Source organism: Fringilla coelebs (genome assembly GCF_963513975.1).
Source record: "Fringilla coelebs genome assembly, chromosome: 6".
In the NCBI taxonomy this organism is placed as follows: Eukaryota; Metazoa; Chordata; class Aves; order Passeriformes; family Fringillidae; genus Fringilla; species Fringilla coelebs.
In genome coordinates, this window is record NC_140034.1 from 41729514 (window position 1) to 41754519 (window position 25006).

Genomic DNA, 25006 nt, shown 5'->3' on the forward strand with positions numbered 1-25006 from the left:
CTCTTCAAATTCTATTGCTTCACAATTTTTTTGTTAAATTTGCATTGCCCTCAAATTTTTCTTAAAATAAAGAAAAAAATCCAGCAAGTAATGGAATTGTTTAGGTTGGAAAAGACCTCTAAGATCATAGTAAGTTAACTGTTAGCCCAGCGCTGCCAAGTCCACCACTAAACTATGTCCCCAAAGTGCCACACCTGCATGTCTCTTAAATATCTTCAGGAATGAGGACTCAGCCACTTCCCCAGGCAGCCTGTTTGAGCACTTGATAACCTTTCCAGTGAAGCATTTTTTCCTAACATCCAATTTAAACCTTCCATAGTGCAACTTGAGAGCATTTCCTCTCTCATATCACTCATTACCTGGGAGAAAGACCAATTCCCATTTGGGTACAATTTCCTTTCAGGTCTCCACTCTTTTTCTTCAGGTGAAACAGTCCCAGCTCCCTCACAAACTCCTCATAAGACTTATGATCTTAATAATTTATCAGCTTGTTGCTCCAACACCTCAATATGCTTCTTGTCGGGCCGAAAACTGGACGCAGTATTTGAGGTGTGGCCTCACCAGTGCCAGGTCCAGGAGGGTGATCACTGCCCTGGTCCTGCTGGCCACACTATTGCTGATACAAGGCAGGGTGTATCCTTTTGAAATCCTATGAATTCCATTTACTGGATGGCTGATTGCTTTTCCTGGAACAGATGAGATTTTGGCAGGAGATAAAATGAGAATATTTATCACTTGTATTTATCACTTCTCAAATCCTAAATGATGTGTGTATTTAAAGAAGTCCTTAAACTCCTTTTGGGACTGCAATATTATAGTTTACCTTTGCAAATTTCTATTCTGAATATAAGGTTTCTATATTATTATCTAAAAGATTAGGCAGTTTTTAACTAAACCACAAATAATTTCTATAGGGTAAAAATGCTTCTACCACAACTTCTCTAATGCTGTATTAACTTATTGGCTGGGGGAATATTTAGGATGAGAAGCTTGATCCATATTAGCACTCCTAAAACTGAGTAATTCCTGGATAGATTTAAAAGCTTTGGGTTTGTGTTATGCCTCTAAGATACTAAAAGCTCAGTGGACCAAATGGAGCATTCCAAATTTTCAAAACTAAGTCAAGTCAGCATTTTCCCTTGTAAAGCTACTATTCCATGTACTTTTTGAAAATACAGGTTCTGTCACAAGGGACACTTTCCACTGAGATTCTTTAGCAAGATATTTGGCAGTGCGTCCTTTCAAGAAAGCAAGAGGAAAGGACACCAGGTAGTGTTTGGTTTCAAGAATTTCTAGAGAATCCATATTAGCTTCTTTAGTTTCTGAGCTAACTGGAGACCACATGGCCTCCAAGTATCCCTTGTAATCAAACTTCTCCATGTTTCAAAACTAGTCTGATGTTCCAGCTGTTGGTCTGCTGTAAGTGTTCATGTAAATACTTGAACATGCTAATAGAATTTCGATAGAAAGTTCTTAGGGTGCCTATTCTGTTTTTCTGAGTTTAACTTTGTACTGTCCAGTGCTAATGGGTGGCAACCACAACTAAAAGGAATAGGTGTCCACTGCTGTTACTACATTCAAAACAAACAGGAGAGCTACTTGCATCCTGCCTCTTATTGTAGCATTGTCTAAACAGTTCTGATAGCACTGAGGCTTTCAGTACTTGATAGGGACTGATATATTCATCTGCTTAGAAGCAAGTGCTAGAAGCAATGTGGTAGATCCCTTGGGCTCTTGCCATGAAAAATCAGTGGTTGTGAGCTCTCAGTAAGATCTTCTGTAGTAATTAACCATTTCTAACTTTATCCACCAATCACAGACTCTGTGCTCCGTGGAATTAAGCATCTCAGCCCATTAGCTGATATTCTTGAGCAAGTCAAGATGCTGAAAGACTATTATGTGTAATCCTTGATTTCCTATCATCTTTATCCCAAGATTATTGAATCAGCAGGCAGATGAACTCTAGTTTGTGATCCTCTGGCATGGTTCCAGGTACTGTAATATCTGAGATGACTTGCAAGGCTTTTATACATTTTCAGTAGGAGGGAAAATTCTCCAAACAACTCCAAATTAGCTGAAGAACACGAGGAAGAAAATCCACAAATTATTTACAAGTGAACATATGCTCCCTCCCATTCTTTTTTGCGCATATCTTGTCAAACATCTTTTTCATACATTTGGAAGCTCTAAGGAAAATACTGTTGAGGCAAATGTATGTACATCTAGATGTCCACAGGCAGATGTAATAAAGCAAAACCTCCAATAAAATTTGTCACAGACAGAATGTCCACATTATGTTTCCATGGTTAGTACTGATGTTTTTCAGAGGCTACTTAGTCATGGGCCTGAAATCTGTGTGTACGGAGGGAGCTTTATACATAAGTATAGAGGTTTGCATGTAAGGGTTTGGTCAGCAAAGTGTAATGATTATTATTTCTGAATATTAAAGATTTTTTCCCTTTGTAATTTCATTTTGTCAGGGAGTAACATTATGGAGTTCTTTTTTCATCTGGGTAAGAGCTTTTGATGAGTTTTAAATTATCTAAAGTTTCTTAAGGTCTTAGGCTTAAAATTCAGCGCATTTCAAACAACATGTAAACATTAAAGACATACTGTAAAAAACACCAAAGTCACAAATTTTCCTAGAGAACTGAAAGCCTCACTTCCTCTTGCTCAGAGGTTCCTGATTGTTTGTTTCCTCTTGTTGATTAAATGAGTCTCAACAGATGTATCTTAAAATATGTCCACATAACACAATGCAGTACTATGGTCTCCTGAGTTACCTGTGGAACAGCCAACAAGCCACAACATGAGACCATACAGAGAAACTGTCCTGCAGCCTTGAAGCAATATATCCCATGTCAACTAACTCTGCATCTTTGAAGGGAGTTTTTGAGGCCTCTGTTACTAGTCAGAGCTCTCAAACCAGTTCATTTGGCACTCAGCCCAGTCCATGCTCTAGGACATTGCTGCTAGGACCTTTGAGAATTTTATTTTTAACCCCTTGTGCTGCAGGTTGCATGTTGTAAAATGGAAAAGGCAAAAATGCAATAGTACATCTTATGCATTTGTTAACTGTTTTTCCATCTATTAATGAAGAATTTATGTAAATAAGAAGCAATGTTAGAAAACACACAGAGACACACACAAAATGGTGTTGTAACCATGATCATCTGTAGCAAATTTCTCCGCAGATGTGCAAGACTTATCATCACCTTCCAGCAAAGCCCTTAGATTTTGGTGCCTCTTTGCCAAAGACTTTATTTTGTGCACCAGTAATTGCAATTATTCTAGTAATGACACTCTTTAAGTGACATCCTGGAGTTCTCAAAGCTTGCTATCATAGCTGACAGCTACCATAAAACATGTTAGTTTTCCCAAGGGGAATGTCAGTCAGATTCCCTTCGTGCACTTTACTGTTCCACCTTAGGTATGTGCATGCATGTGTGCACACAGCTTCTGGGGGCTGAAACAGCAGAACCTTTCTGTTAGGTACCCCAGAAGAATTTCACCACAGAACTCCTGCAGAAGTACCAAAACAAGTTCCATATTTCCCTCTCTCTCTGGTGACCACCTACTCCACCTGTTTATTGTTGCTTGCATCTGGCTTGGGGAAATGCAGGGACCTCGTTATCAGTCAGAACCACACATGCAGCAGCTGCCACCTGGTTTGCTAAAACTTGGAGAGCTGTTTCCAACACATTGGTAAGCATTTGTTATGATAAAAGTGCTGACATAATTGCAACATGAAGCAAGTTTAAAGTGTCAATTTACATCAGGGACATGAGTCACACACTTTAAAAAATTTAAAAAAAAAAAAAAAAGAACAAAAATTTTTTGTGATGCTTTGTTCTTCCCATCCTGTATTAAACAGAAACAGTGAGCGTCCTTGGGAAAAGCAGATTTCAGATTCTGTTGCAGAGCAAAGATATCCTGTAATCTTCACAATTTTATAGAGTTTTCAAAGTAAATATCAGAATAAAAAGTCATTAATTTTCATGTTTCTGTGGATCACTATAGATAAAAAGTAATTACTAACCTTGTTCTGCAAAGGAGTTGGTAAAAATAATAATGTATTTTTTTGCAAGTAAGATTGCTGGTATGAAGAATTGTTACATAGCAACCTGCTTCTGCTTGAAAATAATTACCATCTTATTAAAGTGTGAATAATTTCCACATTAAGTTAATAATCCAATGCCAGGAAAATTTTCAAGAACTGTTCCATTTTGTGTACAGAATTAAGATTTTCTTTTCTTATTATTCAGTTTATCTGCATCTTAGATGAATGTTAATGTTTATGATCATACCTTTCACTAGCCACTGAAGAAAACAGATATGTATTGCTACATTTTTATAAAACCCCTCCCATATAAAGATTTTATGGATGTTCATTTGTTGACTCTTAGAACTGTATAAATCCAGAAATCAATGGTTAAAGAAAACCTCTGTGGAGGTTATGTGGCTGTTCATATTGGAGACAGGGGAACACTGGCAACTGAAAAGAAGCTCAGGCAAGTTCCAAAAAATTCACTTAATGATATCTCAGATAAAATACAAAAAAAGAAACTTCCAAGCTCTATAAATGGTAAAGGTCACTTCTAAAAAAAGTGGCTTCCTAAAAAAATATACACGACAATTTATCTAAACTAAGAAAAATTTCTTAGTCTTCTGATTGAATTTTGTTATGTTGAATGAAACCAGTTAGAATTTTACTTCCCATCATCCTGAATGACTTAGTGAAGTAGGAGAAACAAAAGTATGTTAACTGAGAAAAGAAGGAAGACCAAGATTCACCAAAGAAGGCCACCTGATGTCATGATGCAGTGTGAATTTAATGTGTGTTTTAATATTCAGTGCTCCAGTGAATGACAGATACTGCTCCTAACTCCCTTTTATTATGTTTTATCCTATTCTACAGTGGTAGATTGCTGTGATTTCCACCTGTGTTTTCAAAGAGATCATATTTCAGTTTAAGCACTACAAGTGTGATGATGGTGAAAGAAAAATCTCTGTGAGAAAAAGCAACACTCCGGTGTTACTCCTGTAGAAGTGTGCAGCATTCCTGAATTAAAATATCATTCAGCTTTACAACAGAGCGGGCAGTTTCATAAGAGCAAAACTGTACTAGGTTGCATAAACTATATATGCTCACCTTGGACATGTGATGAGAATCACCCCAAGAATAAAATTAAGCTGAGGTACTGGGCCTACATGAAAGAATCTGTGGAGGAATTTTCCCTGTCTGACCAATCAGGCAGTCTGGCAGTCACACTCCTACCACCAGACACATTCACTGCTGGGTCTGATGCCCCTTTGCAGCAGGTGGCGCCAGTGAGCTGACAGGAGCCCTGCTTGATTCCCTCCCTGCCCACGCCATATGCAGTCAGACAAGATTTCCTTACCAGCTCGACTTTTGGGCCCCCATAATAGGGTCTCAGGCATTCCTTAAGGCATTCCTTAAAGCATTTTGTTCACAGTGCAGTAAAACAGAAACAGCTTGAGCTGGTGCCTCTAAGGAAGCAGGGAGATCTCCCCTCAGCCTCCTTTTTCCCAGTTTAAACACCCCTAGCTGCAGCTGCTTCTCCTAAGTCTTGTGCTCCAGACCCTTCCCCAGCTCCACTACCCTTCTCTGGACATGCTCCAACACCTCAATGTCCTTCTTATCATGAGGGGCCCAAAACTGGACGCAAGACTTGAGGTGTGGCCTCACCAGTGCTGAGTACAGGGGGACAGTCACTGCCCTGGTCCTGCTGGCTACACTATTGTGGATGCAGGCCACCCGGCCTCATACTGGCTTGTGTTCAGCCGATTGTGGACCAGCATCCCCAGGTCCTTTTCCACTGGGCAGTTTTCCAGCCATTCTTCTTCAGTCTGGAGCACTGCATGGGGCTGTTGTGACTCAAGTGCTAGACCTTGTTGAACCTGACACAGTTGGCCTCAGCCCATCAATCCAGCCTGCCTAGATCCCTCTACAGAGCCTCCCTGCCCTCCAGCAGATCAACACTCCTGCCCCACGTGGTGCCATCTGTGAACTGACTGAAGGTGCACACAGGTAATTGATAAAGATATTAAACAGGACTGTCCCCAGCACTGAGCCCCAGGGAACAGCATTGTGACTGTCTGCCAGCTGGGTTTAATACCCGTCACTAACGCTGCCTACGGGCTTCTTTTAGCTCTGTGAGGAGACATGGCTGCTATCACTCCTAGTCCTGCCCAGGTCGCATCAGCCACTGTTGCATGAGCTGCCAGCTTTTGGCAGCTCCCTCAGGAGAGCTTTAGCAACTCTGAAATAGCTTACAAATTTATCTTGAGTTTTGTCAAGCTCTTCATGTCACTTTTACAGAAACCTACATAAAGAGATTTTATCCATTTTAATTAAGGAATAACAGAAACTAACTCAGTGAAGGATCAAATCTGTAACGAAACAGTACAAAATAGTTTTTCACATTCCTAGTTTGACATGATTCCCTGGAAAAGGGAGATTTTATGCCACATGAAGAAAAATAATCTGAATTGACAGAAGATTTTATACCTCTGGTTTTGTAGTTCTGCATTAAAGTCTAAGTTGTAAGTCATGGAGCTTTGTCTCAAACTGTAAGATACTTGTAAGATTTGGTCACAACTGCAACACTTATCAGAAATAATAATTTAGTTTGTTAAATGCTTCAGAAGCCAGCTTAATGTCAATCAGCGCATCCAGGTGGAAACGAGTTTGCCTTTCTAAACAAGGAGCTTAAAGTGGTAATCAGCCAGCTACCTTCAGATTATATATGTCTTTCCAGTGTTTATTCAGAAACGATAGGTAGACAGCTGGTATTAGCAAAAGAGTTCTGAACTTAGTTAAAATCTAACCAATCAGGAGGAACAACACATGCTAAAATAACATACCTTAGGCTCATCACTCAGGGAATAAAAGCTGTGGGGAGATGAAATTCCATTCCACAGAAGAATTCATACTTGAACATGTATGAAAGTTAAATAATTTTAAATTTTTCTGTAATAAAAAAAATTAAAATTCTTTGCTCCTAACAAATAATTTCAGACCCTTTGGACCATCATATGACCTAATACATTATCAAAGTATTTGAAGTAAGTGATTTCAAAAAACAGCATGAAATGTTGTGTTTTGATGTTTAATTGAGTGTTACATGAGCTATAAAAGCTTTTGAGTTGTAGGAAAGATGCAGGAGACAAACACTTCTCATTTAACAGCGTTAGCACAATATTAGTTGTGACTTCCCCAAGATAATCTCACAATCTGCTTGTTTAACTGTGATTTTCAAAATACCAAACATGTACCATGAAGTAAGGTTTTATATTCTATATTCATTTATTAAATTAGTTCCTAGCACCTGGATTCATCTTCTATGTTTTTATTACAGTCAGCTGAACCTACCAGTTCAGCAAGTTTATACAGAAATAAATTTTTTCTAGAATGAAGTAGGAGTGAGATGGTATGGAAATGATATATGTATTGGTGGCATTTTTGTTTGGCTGTTTGGTTGGGTGTTTTTTTGGTGGAAACAAGCAACCTTTGCATTCCAGTTTAATTTAAAATATTTTCTAATCAAAGGACTATAACAGAAAGCTTTTCAATCTTATCTTTATACCTGTACTATTCCCTTTAAGCTGCAGGAGTCTTCCACTGTGCATGTCAGCCCTACTGAAGTCCTTCGTGTGCATATAAAACTTGCCTGAAAAAAGCCTTTGTGGGGATTATGTAACCAACCATTTTCAAAAGTAAGGAAGAAGCATTTATATGAGCATATTTTTATAAGCACAACCATATACAAACCATTAACCTTACAAAGCATTTACATTATATCATATCCCTAAAAAATTTATTTTCAAACCCTTCCATTCTTGGGTAAATTTACCCATCCAAGCAATCGCCTTGTGAACTTTGAGGTGGGCCAAGATTTCTTTAAAAATGTTTGTATTCCCCTCAAACAAAAGTACAAATATCAACTGTATGCAAAATCCTAGCTTTGTTTCAGAAGTGACTAGTGCCTGAAAGTGAACATGCAAACTGATACACAACAGTAAATTTATCTCTCTAGGGAGAGAAAGGGGGAGCAAGTTGCAGTTGTAATCCCACTGCCATTAGCAGTGGCTCTCTAGGAGGGTCAGGGCAATTTCTCAGCCTCATATCATGTCTTGATGATAGAGATTTGCTTTTTTTCAGAGCCTTAGAGTAGTCTGATTTATGAAACACTGACCAAATAGTTGATGCTTATGCATCCTGTTTCTTTCGCTTGCAAAATCTAATCCAAAACCAAGTGGAAGGGTTTTAGCTCACATAGACAAAAATAAATAAAGAAGTATTAAGTGTGCCTGTTCTCTGCTTTATCTTTCTTCAGTAGTTGGGGACTTTTCTTCTTTGTTTTTTTGCTTGCTTGTTTGTTTTTTCTCGTTGCTTTTGACAAAAATGCAAGAATTCTGATATTTTTATGTTTTTGGAAATGCATTGTATACTCAGCTCTTTCCCAGCTGATTTCACATCTACTCATTTGAAATGCTCTGTATGGTAATACAGCCTGCTGCTTGTGTATTTACCATGACACCTTTCAGTGCAGTATATGTCAACTGGCTTTTTCTTTCCAGTCTGCAAAAAGCAGTCTTTTGAAATATTGTTAGAAATTAACCTCTGTGTTAACCTCTGTGTGGGATTTTTTTCATTTTTTTAAATTGTTTTATTGACTATGATTATTGTCTAACAGGGTAACAGCTTCTTAAAAATTGGATATTGTGCTTTCCCATTTAATGTATTATTATTCTTTAATATCACTTACTCTTTGTCAGGTAATTAACTTTTAATTGCATTGTTTAAAGCAAAAGGCCTTGTTTTTTTCACTATTTTGCCAGGTATATTAATTCAATGTAAATTTTTAAAGTACCTTTTTTGAATTCTTAATGTACTGTTCACTGTTTTCTGCTTGAAGACATAAAAGTCTAGAAGGCAGAACATTTCCATGTAATTTCAAAGAAGGTAAAGCCTGGAGTTAGTTAAAACAAGTCTTATACCACACTCCTTCTGTAAGTGGAAATTTCCAGGCAGATGAGCAGGAATTTCACTAAAGATCTAAACAGATAAAACAATTTCAGAAAACTGAACAATCCAGACTGGATCAGTTACAAGGTAGAGAATTGTTACTTATGTCTGGAAAGAAACTGGTAGCTGAAAGATACACAATAATCTGTGTCCAATGTTGACAAATGCTTACAGGTCAAAACAAGCAAAACTTGTCTCTTTTTTCTGAAACCTGATGACGACAGCAAAATATCCCATTGCAGACCTGTCAGTCATAATAAGATGCACTACACTGAAGTGATGTAAAAACACAAATAAACACATTCAATAACAGCTAAAGAAAATGAAAGTGTCTTCTGCCCACATAGAAGCCCTTTCTATCTCACCTATGTCTTTGCTAATGAAAACAGATTTAAGAGGTGGGGTATTTATTATGGAAGGAAGTTAAAGAAAAGGACTTGTCAGTTTGATGGAAGATGTTATTTGTGAAACAAAAACAGAACATGATATAAATTGCAAGACTAACTCAGGAAGGGCCAGCCCCGCATGGATTATATGTATACTGTATTTGCATAGGTAAATTTCTTCTGGTTGATGTAAACAACTTGTTATCATTCTGGACTAAAAGATAGCAGAAGTTTGAACAAGAGGAAATGAGTGCATGGAATGTGTTTTGTACAATACTTACCAAATGCAACTTGCTGTGAGTGAAAAATTAAATTATTCTATATGGCTTAATGATATAATCTTGGAAGGGAAAGATTGTTTACTATGTGAGAAGTACTGTGGAGTTTATCCCAGCTTTACCACAGAAGGGCAAGTTATTCAGTCATTTGTTGGCCTCTTTGAACCTTAGTTATCTCTTGCCTCTTGGATGTTTGAAACTTGGGTCAGCCTGGTCTTATGCCTTGACTTTTGTGGTCACTAATAGTGGATTTCCAGACTTCTTCCAAAAAAGCATGACTATAAGACAAGTGAGAACTAGTTGTTATAGAACCAATTTCCAGTTGGTATGCAAGTCTGATGCACCAATTTTTCACTTGTTTACAAGTTTATAGAGAACCTGCATCCCTATTAAAAGTCTTAAGCCCTGCTGAATAAATCCACAGATTTTATCACATGGTTACCTATATGTATGCTCCAGATCTAATAGTATATCAAAATCAATCTTACAGTCTTTACCATTATGAAAGAGATATTTACAAAGAACAAAGAGGAACTGTTTATTAATAGAAGTCTGTTTAGAACGGATTTGTCCCCTTGCTGGGGACGGTTTTCATGTATCAATTTTAAAACTTACAACAGAGCATGCAGTGATATAAACATGCATCTCTGAACTATTTTTTTCCCAAAATCAAAGAGAAATAAAAGTAGAAGTCAATTTTTTTACTACAGTCATAACAAATTAATATGTAATTTTCCAGGTACTTTCAATCATACATCCCCCCTCCCACCGCAAACAATCTAAACTTGCTTTCTTCTAAACTAAACAGTAAAAGGCAGCTAAATTAATAAAAAATTATTAGTGTAAACAGCTAGAAATAAGCCTCAGTCAGACATAGTTGCAACGTGTTACTGAAGGTTTAGTTTTTAGGCTCATGCATCCCCTGCCCCTTTCCAGGCCGCAGCAGGATCTCAGAACCGCTCGTTAGGCCTCGGCCTTGACGAGCAGCGCCTGGCTCAGCGTCTCTGGAGCGCCTCAGGAGCAGCGTCTGCTCCCAGAAGCTGCTGCTGCCTAACGAGCTCCTGCTTTTTTATTATGAACAGCCTTGGTAACTATTTTTCTAGCCTGAATGGCATAACATCTTTGCTCTTACACTTTCAAGGAAAGTTGCCCAAACCGTGGCCAGGGTGAAACCTTGTTATGACTGAGGCCCTCGCTTGCGGCCTGTGGACAGCGATCCACAAGGAGGCCTTGGAGCTCTCCTGGACTGCAGTGAGGGTGATGAGCCGGCTCCCCCTGAGGGGACAGCGCCCAGAGCCAGCGAGCTCTCGTTTGCTGTACTCAGAGGCTGCCGAAGGATGGATGCCAGGCTGAAATCCCAGCCTTTCGCCCCTTCGGGAGACACAAAGGCCTCCAAGGTGAGCATTTCACTGCCTTCCAGGGGAGTTTGTCACAGGTACCTTGCACTGACTCATCATGTCTGTGTGCATACAGGGATGCAAATGCTATGGCAGATATGGGAGATACACTGCTCCCTTAGAGGTTTGAGTACTTTGGATATCTAAGTGGGTTAGGCCTGAAAAAAAGTTAAGTTTAATATAAATTATATGCTAAGTAAAATGCTGGTAAGTCTTGATCCTTCGCTAAATTGTTACACTTAAGATATAAGTTTAAGTACTCTTAAGTTTGAATGCTGTTAAGCCTTTAGGCTGTATTCCTTTTTCATTTGTGCCATTCCTATTTGTTTTTTCACACACACACATACAGAGTTCTTGGTTAATTTTGGCACACACACACAAACAGATAGTTCTTGTTATATTTCACTTTGGATTGACTGGATTTTGTTTGCAGCATTTTTTTTCCCTTGGTGAGCCTTAACCACCTGGTAAGCAGTAGATTGAACCTTGCCAATGAAATTTGTCATGCCGTTGCTTTATATTACATCTGATTTTTACTGATGCCCTCACTGGTGATTTTTTTAAAGAATCCCAAGCACTCATTATTAACAGTTTTATATATCATATCATTGCCATGTCTCAAAAGCCAATAAATTCTTTACTGTAAAGAAAAACAAAATCTGGTTTTAGAATATACACATTCTGTGTGTATTAATGTTTTAATTACAACCACTCTTTCAGTAATTGCGCTAAAAAACCACCACTAAATACTATTAAACCAAATAAAAGATGGTGCGGCTACATGCCCACTCCTTCTCAAAGTCAGTAGAAACTTCTAGGCAGTTGTCACAACTACTTGAATATAAAAGGAATGCTACTAGATGACAGAAAGCTTTGTTCAGATAAATTCTGTTTATTTTGGGAAAAAAAACCCCTTACTATTACTTTCCAAAGTCATTATTTGTCACATCAAAACTAACACTAACTTGATATTTTCACTGGGAATCTGGAGAACTCATAGAATATTATCCAGAGTCTTTAAAAATCATAGTAGTCAGACATTAGCTTTCAGATTTAAAATAAAGAGGTAAGTCTTCTGTTCACTTTGCATGATGTTAACTGAAAATTTTAGGGCCTCCTTCTATTTTCTACTTGTATATTTAGTATTGATTAACTCTGACATAGAGCCTTACCAGGTGTCATTAAAATTCCTTTCTGTACAGGAAATGAAGTGGAGGTCAGTGTAAATCTCATTCCACTGTCAATTTACAGATTTTTTTTTGTGTGCATGTCTTTAAAAGAAAAAAAACCAAAACCTGCTTGTTGTATTTATGATTGACCCAGCAATTTCAACTACAAATAATATGAGCAGATGGCTATTAGAAAATTAAAGACACCAAGACTAAAATCTTATCTAAATATAGAAAAAAAAGTGCATTTTTTTTTAAATGCTTACCAGGAGCCAGCTCCAGGGTCTGTGAGCTAAGTGTCAGTTCTAGCCAAGCAAGCACAAACAGTGTGCTAGGTATGGAGATACAGATCTCGATGGTCAGAAGGAATGGCAGCAAGAATGTACTAAAATATCTACAATATTTTCCTGCTGAGTTAAGTTCTGATCGTAACAAAATTAACTGTATAAATTAATTTCTAATTCCTACTTATTTTTAAATGAACAGAGGCATCACAAACGTGTTTGACCTAAGCCTTCTCCTGGTGTTAGGGATTCATATCATCACACACTTTTCCTCTGAGCAGGTGTGTGCTGAAGAGCAAACCCACTTTGAATTTGGACTGTCATAGGGTGTTTGAGGCAACCCTACCTGAAATTAAAGCAGGAAGGGTACAAGTATGACATCAGCTGAAAAGAAAGGAGGGGACATCTTGGCATGACATAACCAATCAAAGGTGGGCAGCAGACCCTCTCTCCAATAATCATTACTCTGGTATTTCCCCTGTGCAAAACTCCCTGTGTTCAGGCAGCTATAAAGGGGTGAGTGACTAGATACCTAGTAACCAAATAAACACTGAGATAAACCAGAGAATTTTTTAAGAAAACAAGCACAAAATTATTTTAGGATAGGGCTAGGAAGTTTACTGAAGGAAGAGGAGAAGACTGGTGGATTGTGGGTAAATCACATGGGATAAGGAATGGATGTTCTGACAAACATTTCCTATAATGAATGACTAGCAGAAAAGGGTTGGTACATGTATAGAGCCACACTTTATTCTATACTATCCCATATTATGAGTAGGCTTGTGTTCTGAGATATACTTAAACATACTTGAAAACCTTTGCTGCTGGATATTAAAAATTATTAAATAACTTGAGACAAATTTTTAACCTTTTTGTCTTCAGCACTTCATTTTTTTTTCTGGGGTTTTTACTTTTTTTAATTAGATGAATAGTTACCACAAAAATTAAATACCACCAACAATAAAAAAATCTCTGTGATATTCATGAGTTTTAATTCAATAAACAGTAGGAACATAGCAACTAAATTCAATTACACTAGTACTACAAGGGAAAGCTATGTCCATTCCCCATGGAACAATAAGTTTGACCTGCCAAGAATCCATTATAGCTGAGGTCAACTTTGGATGCAGATTTTGTGTAGTAAAAGCAAATGCTATGTGAATTGTCCATGGATGTGGTTTGAATTTTGTGAAATGTATAATTTCCTTGGAATGAAATGAATGTCAGTGAGGGATAAATGCACAAGATACATTGGGTTGATAAATATGCCAACTTTAAATCAAAATGGAAAGCTGAAGTCTGGATTGTGCTGTCACCTTAATGTTTTTCCCAAGATGAGATAAGGGCATAAGCCTCATGTCTTAGGTTAAGACTCTTTTTCGGGAACCTGAATCCTGCTTTTGTGTGTAGGATATCTAATAGCTATTCCATTTGCTGAAGTTCAAAATCCTCAGCTCACTTTTCATTATAAATATATGAACTTGCCCATTTAAAAAAAAAGAATCTGTAAAGAAAACAGCATCCTGGCAATGAAAAGTTCAATTTCTATCTTTCAAGCACCAAAAGTTCTCATTTTTATTCTGTCTGATGATTTGACATGAATAGGATGGAGATGCTACATAAGGTGATACAAAAACTGATGAATTGTCTCCTGCCTCTGGGTACAAATCAATCATCATTGTTAAATATTATACATCAATTCATTTCAGGCACACATACTGCATGTTATGAATGGATTCTCCTTTAAAAAGATTTCATGGTCTGTGTTTATATTCCAAAAGAGGATGTTTTACACTGTTTGAGTTCCATCAATGACGGCTTGGTGGATGAGAATTGTTGCTCTCATTGGTAAATCAACATCAGGTCAGCATTAATTTAAAATAAGGACTACTTTATATAGGATTGACTTCTTCTGGAAGTGCACCTGAGGGACCTGGCCCTGAGCACATCCACATTCTCCTGGGGGTCTGGCAGCAGGGCCCAGGCCGCCACAGACCAAAGCTACTCCCTCCTGCTGGAGGTCTTCAAGTGGCTCCATAGCACCCTGTGGTGACGCCTGGGACAGACCCCATGGAAGCTCACCTGGGATGATGGTCTAGTGCTAAAGCCCACTGAGGAGCCCATTCCCACTGCCTCATAGCTGGGCCACTGCCTGGTCCTAGGCTCCTGCTCTAGACCCTAAATATATCTGAGATTTTCATCATCTTTAAAGATTAAGGCTTAAAATGCTGCTCAAATATATGAGGATTCTTACTTGGCAGATGAAAGAAATTAAGAATGAGCCCTTGTTCTCTGTCTCAGATATGTATTTTGATGATGGGTTTAAGTATCTCTAGACTTTTCAAATGCCTGTGTTTACTGAAGCATACAGGTACATTACATGAAGAGCTTTAAAGCATTCACTTCAGACTACTGATGTCTGTCTGTGTATATGGTGTGCATCGGGTTTTTTCATTTCGTCATGTCAGTTTTAAAGCCAGTACAGAAATGAAAGTGGTGTAGGGCAATACTTTGGGATCTCAGAATTGTTCTGAAAAGAAACTCAACAAAAAACACTTGGTTTTTTTGTGATGAAACTGGTCAGCTCTAGGCTAACCGACCAACTGTATGCCTATGAATCCCATGGATGTGCCTGGAAATCCTAGATCAGCTGCTAAGAGAGGACTTGATCTCTGGCCATGAACGGGGCTGAATATTCCCAAGATCAGAAATGTAAAGAGACTTGTAGTTCAGAAGCTGTGCCTTGATTTTGATCCCAAGCAATGGGAAAGGAGCAGCAGCTATCAGAAACCATTCTACAGTTACAGCAACACTGTAAGCCACTACAGAAGTACAAATATTAATTTTAGGTGTATTCCAGAAAAAATTAGGTTTGCCATGAGTTGTAAAAGGGGAAGTGAGAAATGAGATCTAAACTAGCTGGAGTTTAAAAAGCAGATATGTCCCAGGAGGTCCTTTCCATATGAATGCTGGGTTGATTTCTGTTTCCAAAAATGTCCTGTGTATTCTTACTGACAAAGTCTGTCTGTGCTAGCTTAGATACTGCTGTTTTACACAGCAATATATGCACAGAAGCCAAGCACTGCAATATTACGAATTCAGAGATGGTTTACCCACACTGCCATCTACAGAATGTTGCACAGATCAGCAAATTATGAGAGATGTTAACAGATTCTCCCTTTTTTCTTTTTCTCTCTTTTTTTTTTTTGTTAAGTGCACATTGCTCACTCATGTATTTGCTTTCTACATGGATTTACAATGGTGAGCTACAGTGCTGTACTGTGAACACTTTTCCAAGTGTTTCTGTCTAGCAGTCCTACAGATCATTTCATCTTATTAATATCTTTTTTGTGGCTGGTGTGCATTTTACTGCAACTTTCTCAGTCTTCTTGTCAGACATCCTGTGATAGTGTGCTACCTTAACAAATAGTCTGTTAGGTCTATAGCCCAGTACTGTAGTTCAGTGCACAGTCCCAGGGTTCACAGGAGCTCTCTCACTGTCCATCCCATTAGTTATGCAGTGAAGATCCCAAGGAACTTCACTTTAGCTTAATCGTGGTAATACTGTGCTGACATGTGTGACCAGTGCGAGCAGATGAGAAACTCCAGTGTACAGCTAAGTGCCTTTTAGTGTTTGCCCAATAGTCACAGCTCTGCTGCTGCTCCATTCATGACCCAGGCAACATTTAGAATAGAAGAAAATGTTTAAAGCTGTTTCAAAGTACCGCACTAGGGAGGAATAGCAAAGCATGCAATCTCATCAGCAAGACTTGGCAATTATATGGGAGATAAAGGAGCCTGAGAAGTATTGTGTATGTTCAAGCATTCTCTAAATATACTGTAAAAATACACCACTTGTCATTCTTAATGATTCTCTGCTGCTACTTACAGTGATTGGAGCTCCACTTGCAGGTTTTTTTTTCATTTGAAAGCATTTCAGTCTTGGAACAAATTGAGTAGATCACAGAGAGTTCACATTTCAAAGTGCTGAACAGAAACTTCCCTGGTTTGGATGGTTTTTGTAATTCACTTCTGCCAAGATTTTTTCCCAGGCACATAATACACTGTATTGCTGGTATACAAAACTTTGACTTGTGTAAATAAATGAGCCACAGGAGGAACCGCTGTATTCTCCTGTTTGAATGATTCATGCACATACAGCAAGAGGAAATAACATACTATACAGAATTTTACAGAAGTAGCCTGTGTTGCTGGCGCAACAATGGGATGGGATGCCAACCATTGAAAGATAATGAGATTTCCTGTGAGCTGAATATGTATAGTAAGCCCTTGGGATTCAGTCTAAGCATGAAATATAGACAGCAGATTATGAGAAGAAAGAAATATGAAGATAAACTTTTAAGATCATTCTTCAAAAAAGTGCTTAATTTTTAAGCGTTTACAATGGATCCTCCAGAGAAGAGTTCAGACATTTTTTTCCATATTCAGGAAGTATTACCTCAATCCTGATTCATCACTCTACCCTGATCTTTTCAAAGGCTGAGGGATTTCTTTCTGTCCCTCAAGAATAAATAAAAGGAATGAAAACAAAATCTTCCCTGACTTTATTCCTGTTTTTGGATGCCTTACCAGCAGTCATCTCTGGAAGCATATATTATCAGTCTCTCATTTTAGAAACGAGGGAGGTTGTCCTCATGATGACATCCATATTTTGTCTTGGAAAGAATGACAACCTTCAAAGATTCAAACAAACCAGCTTCTTACAGGTATAGATGAGAAAACCGACCACAGTCAACAGAGAGCCTGACACTGACTTCAGAGGAGCCTTGTGTGGACCAAGGTCAGGAACTGATCTGCTGTGAATGGGTGAGAGTGGCTGGGAAACAGGAATTTGTCTGAACAGTCAATCAAAATTAAATCACATTATTTTTAACTAAATGTGAAATAATTAAACCTTTTTTTCTGTTCCCTGTTTCTCCTCTCTCTCTAAAAGCAGTGCAGAACACTTTGAGAATTCTCCTCAGGCTTTGTGTGGCTGAAATGCCTGTATCTCCCTCCTGCTGTTTGCATCGCAGGCATGTTTGTACCTACATCCAACAGGACTGTGGAAAGACCTGTGGGCTAAACTGTTTACTGATGAGAGCAGCATTCTCTGCAAGTTTAATCTGACCTTACTCTAATTAGATGCTCTTTTGCCAGCTGAAGATCAGGGAAAGGAAATGAATACTGTATCTATCTAAATACTAAGTTACTATAGATAGATCTTTCAGTTGGAAAAGTGTTAGAAAAAAATCTATATTATTTCTATAGATGTTTAAAAAATATTTAAAAGCAACCTGTTATGAACTTATGTTTTGGCCAATCCACAGAATAACAGAATATTGAGTTGGAACGGACCCACTAGGATCCTTGTGTCCAACAGTCCAACTCTTAAGGCTGGTAGTTTTAAATAGTAATGAAAGTGAAACATGAAATATTTTATCAACTATCTAAATCAAAATTCGTCTTGGACCTTTCCAGTGGGAATTTCTGCTACTATTTTATATGTATATATATTTGATTGGGCTTTTTTTTTTGAAAAAAAATAAAAAATATCAATATTTTGCAAGTAGCAGAAGAATGATAATATTAGCATGCTCCTAGAAGGTTATATGACAGAGCTCAGATCCCTTGTAAAGGCAGTGAAGCCCTGAAATCAGATGACCAATAAAAATGGGAACAGATCTCTCTCTTCTGTCATCTTTTAATCTTTGTATGTGTTTTTAATCCCTCAGGTTTTGAAGTTTCTTTAAAAACCTCTTGTGCACATTGTTTCCCTGGGTTGCTTGACTTAGAGAATAATAATGGCAATGGTGCTGGAAAGTTTTAGTGTTTTTTTTTTAATGATTACTAGTAGTAATGTCTACAAATAGCAATCCTCTTGTAAACAAATGTAATTAGTCATAGAGTGACAAAAGAAGGCAAGTGACTGAAGTGATTTGCCTTTGGATCCATGTATAGCTGAATTACAGACTCATTCATTCTCTACTTTATGTGTTACATTATGTTGGATCACTATGTTTGCAGGACAGTATTTTTTTCATGCTGTGTGCTGGAGATTGTTTCTGGCTTGGGCAATGAATGATTTCTATGTTCTCCTAATAAATGTACATTCAGTAACCAATTCAGCTGCTTATTCTGAAAAATATTAACTATTTACTTGAATAAGTAGTTCTTCCTGAAAGGTATTTATAACTTCCCAGAGCCCAACCACTCACTTCCTATCTAAGAAACTTGGAAAAAAAGAACAAAAATCTCTTATGCAAAATGATGAAACTGCCTTTAGTTCTGAATTCTGCTGCTCCACCTATCATTTGTGTCTTACCTGGTTTTGACAGCTGTTTTCAGGGCATGAGGAAAATCTTGATTACTGGAAATATTTTTTTAAAATACCAGAGTAATTAATGAGCTTTGTGGTAAATTAGCAATAAAAGTATATTTTAAAGTAAAGGTTGCTGATCAATAGAGTAATTTTCATTTTCTGGAAAACTCCTCTTTCTCAAGAAGAAAAGATTCTGAAGAATTTAGCATATGGATTTGCCAGGCTTATGATCACAGATTTCCAAATTAACAATTTACACCACAGGCAGAATTGGAGAAAAGGCTAAAAGATGTGCAAATGCAGAATTGGACCCCTGGTGCTCAGTAATTTTTGTAGCTCACCATTGTGTCTGATCTGCATTGCACACTCCAATCCCTCAACAGCTACAAAGACACTTTATCAACTCCATTCCCCTAGCATCACTGCCAAGAGCCTTGTGTCAGGTACTCTCCATAAGTAACAAGCAGAAAACACCTACTGTGACAGGTGGAAGAGCTGAACCATTTCCAGGAATTGGGAAAGGAAAGTGGGACATTCATGTTAGTGCCTTTTCCATTTTTCATTCTGAAAAAACAAAAGGAGCTATGCTATATCGAACTGTTGGAGTCAATTTTCATCGCTGCTATTGTTTTGTTTAGTTCCTTGAAAACAGGCAGGTTGCTGGGGGAAGCGTTATTTAAAACAATGTGAAATTTTCTTCTGACTTTTCTGACTTAAAAATGCTTCTGAGATAGAGAAAACTTTAAAAAGTTGGTTTATTTCCTGTTTTCCCATTCACATGTATTCCCTGATGATTCATATTTATTCTGTGTCTTCACAAGAACTTGCATTCTTGTGAAGGAAAAGGATGCGTGTCTGGAGCATACCATCAGCATTTTGATAAGAGCACACAGGACAGACGTATAGGCTCATCCCTGAGACTTATTTGCAGTTTTCCTCCTCTGTAGAGCAGAGGCATTTCACAGATTCTACTCTAAAAAGAGCTAAGTGATTTGGGGATTTGTTTTATCTTCTTTTTTTCTCTTTTTTTGGGAAACACTAACTTTCTGGACTCAGCATCCCCAGACTATTTGCAATGTCAAAATAAGTTCCCCCATGTCATTTGATCTGATTACTGAGTAATGCTAATGGAGGATATAGTAATGAAATTGGAAGTGTTTGGATTTTGATTGTTTTGCCAACAGTAAAGATAAAATATTTTTTTTCTAAATAGACTCAAATTCCTAACAGCAGATAGGGCGGGAGCTGTCTAAGTGAAAATAAGAAAAAGAAAACATGCCACATTTGGTTCAGATCAAAAGTTGTGGAGTTTTTTAAGTTTAGCTACTGAATTAAAAAATCAATTATTTTCACAGCTCCTCCTGAGAAGCACTACCAAACAGTATTTTTCTGTCTGAACTTTTCCTACCCTAGAGAATCCTTAATAAATCCTTCAGTGCGGGATGCATGAAGATTGTAGCAATCAACAAAACAACTACAGCACTTATTGTGGAAAGCGTGATCTAGATTTACATTGCTGGGCACTGGCTATGTGCGGTGCAGATCTGTTAAGGATCTCAGCAGTGTCAGTCAGAACCATGTCAGTACCCCATCTGGAAAAAGAGCATCCTCTATTAAGACTGTTTTAAGTCACAGAAATTTCTTCCTAGAGAAATACTTCCAGGGCTTTAGAAGGAACAAGTTCAAAGACAGTTGAATTTTTGCGGGAGTACTGCATCAAATACTGAAGACACTTCAAAAATCCTAATCATCCTCTATCCATGCCAGAGATTGCACCTGAACTGGTTCATCAGCTGCTAAACACTTACTGATTCATTGCCAATCTTCACATATATGGATGTTGTTCACTTTCCCGTCTTTTGCTTAAAGAAGTCGCTCAGTCAATGTCCCTTCAGTTTGGGAATCTGCCTATTTAACACTAAGGTAATATTCAAACTACAAGGCGTATTTGGAACTGGTCTTTGTTTTTGTGTTAGAAGCTAGCTTTAGGTGGATTATCCATGTAGCAATTAACGCTGTTCCACGGTGTGCCCTAAGCAGGATCAGCGTGCTGATGTTGCACAGCAGTCCAGGGATGTGGGTGTTTCCAGGCAACAGCCGTCCCTGAAGTGCTGTCTCCAGCAGCCCAGCAAGCTGCCTGCCTTGCCCAATAACTGGGTGCTGCTAGGCTGGCCAAAGCCACCTTCTGCATGTGAACCTGGAGCGTGGCTGAATCCAAGGCCAGTCACTGCTGCCCTGGATAACAACTGCCTACAGCCTGTGTATCGATACAATAACTCAGAAGGCATTTATTAAACAGAGCTGTTATCTTGTTTTAACCATTAGCAAACTGGAACACAGAAATTATTTGTTTTAGGTAATCAAGAAATTTTGTAGAGGAAACAAAAATAAATTCCAGTTGACTGGAGTACTGTCCTTTCCCTACAAGATCACATATGCATTTTTGATCTCTTACAAAAAGAAAAAACCTTTCAAGAATATAGATTTGTTTTCTATACAGATCTGAAAGGACCCCGAAGTTTGGATGTCAGATTTGAACTCTGGGTTGCCTAGGGTTATTGAAATCCTTTAAAAATAGCTTGCTGCACATAGCTGCACACAGCACAGAGCACTGCTGTGGCCGTTAATCACAGCACTGTGTAAACATATTTTCCATTTAGAATTCAGCATACATTTAATCCTTCAATTCAGAGAAATGCTGACAACAAAGAATTTTCATCTGGCAGATTAATTTCTCTTTTATTACCTCTTCAGAAAATCCTACAGTGGTATCTCATCTTCTCTCTAAATCATCCAGAGAATACAGGGAATTGGATGTACTTGCGGTCAACAGTTGCCAAAATCTAGTTTATAGCTGATAGACAACTATCCCAAAAAATAACTGAAGATGTTTGTATAAGATGGTAAGGAGAAAGGACACTTGAAAGAAGAGAGTTGCAGGAAAGTCTTTTTAGGTCTGTATTCCCCTTGTTGATAGTAGATGAAGTGTCTAAAAACATCCCTAACTTCTCATAGGCGTTAAGGAACTGTGATTTATCACAGTTCATGAGGGCAGCAGCAGCAAGAGTTGCTATATTATATTTTACTAGAAATTATGAAGTAGTTCTGAGTGGTTTGCATTTCCATCCCTGGGGAATCATCTACCTCTGAACTGAGGAAAATGCAACTTTTATGAGTATGTTTTTCACGGGTGCTATTTAGTTTCATAACAGAAGTAATCTATTGTGTTAGTAGTACAGACATCATTACAGTAGCACAGGCAATTAAAGACATCAATAGAGTATACGATCTAGAAATAGCGACAACATAGCATACAAAATAGCATAGCCAGGCCTCTAGTTTCTCAGACAGAATATGCAAGATCTGGAATTTGCCAGCGCACCAACTGCAGTATGTCCTTCAATTTCTCTTGCAGTGCACTGTGGTGCTGTGAACTGTTAACTGTTGCCTTAAGCTTCAAGGAAAAGCTACTTTGGTAGCAGATAAGGTAGTACTTTTGCATGACTTTGTCAGCAGCCTAGAAACCACCAGGAAAAAAATATGCAACTTATGAGACAAAGTACTTTTAAGAGCTTCTAAGTCTCTGACTTCTACTACCATTCAGTGACAAATTAAGCTAAATATCCATGACCATGGCCTTACTCTGCACCAAAGCTTTTCACATGCAGTGCTGGAGGCATCAGTTCACAATGAAAATTTCTAATGGACCTGTAGTGCACTGATTCAGTGTCAAGAAGTGCTGAAACCAAGCAAAAGCAATGCCTTGGCAGCACTACTGATCCCCTGTGGCACAGCATGCACTCATACACCAGGATGGTGTTGTAGAGGGGAGAATTGGAGAGAGAGAGGATAACAACTTTATTAAAAATGACTGCTCCTGCTAGAACAGAAGAGAAGGGAGATATTAGTGGATCTGCTGACTGTGCACAGAGAGAACAGATGTTGGAGGTTAATGGAGCGTTAGTAAAAGAAAGAAAATCAAAATCTTCTAATACCTGGAATGGTTATTTTAGTCAGAGGATTCTTTACATAAAATGCACAAGGTTTAATCATAGCTGAAATATAAAGTAAGACACTGCATGGCCTTGTTTAGCATAAAGGATTTCAGCTGATCTATACTTGGCTCCAGGATAGGCCTCTCTGAATTTCTCTTTTCAGATGTATTACCTGCAGCCATTGCTATCAATCTAATTTAACTGTAATTGTTGTTTCTCCAAATACACATAAAGATTGGAACCTTCCTCCTGAGGAATTATTTTGTGTAATGAGGAACAACAGATTAAAAAAAAGAAAACGGATACTTACATCAAGGAAAAAATTATCTGGTCTATAAACATGACCTGTATTTATGTTATAGTTACAAAACATAAATTAACAACTTGTTTGCTGTTTTACCAGCAGTAATCTGCAGAGATAAGTGATTTCCAACTGCTAATAATTGCTTTTTCTAGTAAAAATAAAGATTCCATGTGACACTGTAAAAATATAATTTATAATTTCAGGATTCTGTTTTCCTTTGATAGGGAGACAGGCCTGGGAGCTCCCTAACTCCTTATGAGAGTAGTTTAAAGACAACTATGTGAATTTCATTGCCAACTAAAAGAACTGTGTGCTGACAGACTTAAAAACTGAAATCAATTGTTTATTGAAAGAAGCTTCAAGGTAGTGAAAAAAGATAGCAAAGTATTCTCAGGCTGCTCAGGTGAAGTGTCTCAGAGTTCAGTCTAGCTAAGTGGCCATATATCCTGGCTTTTCAGATGACATTCATTTCTCCCAGGAACTGCTTGGAGCACTCTGGAGGTGCTCAGGTTTTGAGTTGATTAGAAAAAGGTTTTTTATTTTGTAACCACAAACTGTTTCCTTTTTGCTGCACTGAACATTAATGATTCTTCAGTGTCTCATGACAAATTCAATCAGACACCAGGTTAGTAGGAAAGTTCTGTATCCTGAGAAACACACACAACTGTTAAATTACAAGCTGGCAACAGTGATGCTAAATTATTTCTTTTAAAGATGCTTCTACATGACTATTGCATTTACTCAGAAATATAATCCAAAGTGAAGTGAGTAGTTTGCTTCTTTGTTTTAATAAAAAGTTTTTCTGAGTAGTAGAAAAATGGAAATCAGATCAGTCTTATTTAACACATAGTCTACTTGTGAACTATGAGGCTGCAGTTTATAAACAGAATGAATGAAGCTAGAAGCTGGGTATAGGCAACAGGCTGTTGGCCTTTAATTTGCTTTAGAATTAATGTTTAGCTCAGATGGTACAGTGATGAGCCCAGTGCTAAGCAGAATGTGTTTGTGCTGTCAATACATTTCTCCTCCCTTAGTCCAGAGGCCTGTTGCCCATATTTGTCCCTTCCACACATACACCAGTCTGTTTCCAGGTTCCTTCTGGAGGGAGCCAACTCCAAGTATTTCAATAGCATAAAGAACAACAAAGAAATTACTTATAAGTGTCTGGGTGTCTAATTGAAGACATTAGATTGAGAAAAGAAAAATCTAAGCAGAATAATTGCAGAATTTTTGTAAAAGGGAAACATTCTTTACTGTGAGGGGAAGAAGCAGAAGCCTCATCCCTTGGGGCTTTAATACACACCAGAGCAGAAAAAATATTTACAAATATTTTTTTTTTGTGAAAAGCAGATGCATTTCATAAGGTTATTTCAATGAGGAAGCACTTCAAAAGAGTGAAAAACACTACATTGGTAGAGTAACAAATAGAATTATTTAGTAGTGTTTTCCATGTGTAATTTTAGGATGTATTTTATTAACAAATAGTATTGTAAACTCTATCTTAGAGAGTCCTCTATACAAAACCAGTTTCTTTTGTTTTGCTCTCACATCCTCCATGGCAATAACAAAGGTATTGTCAAAAAACCTAATGGCTCCTGCTATTTCATTCTCTGCATCTCCTAATGCCAAATCCTTCAGAAGAGCAGAGATTGTCATACTGGGCTAGACCAGGATCCTATCTCAGAGGAAGACCAGCAGAACATTTGTTTCCGAATACTTAGGAAGTAACACACAGCATAGCTGTAAGAGCCATCCATTGAAACACAGTTTGCAGCCCCCTTTCCTGAGCTGGAAGCTGCTTCTAGACCAGAAGAAGTTA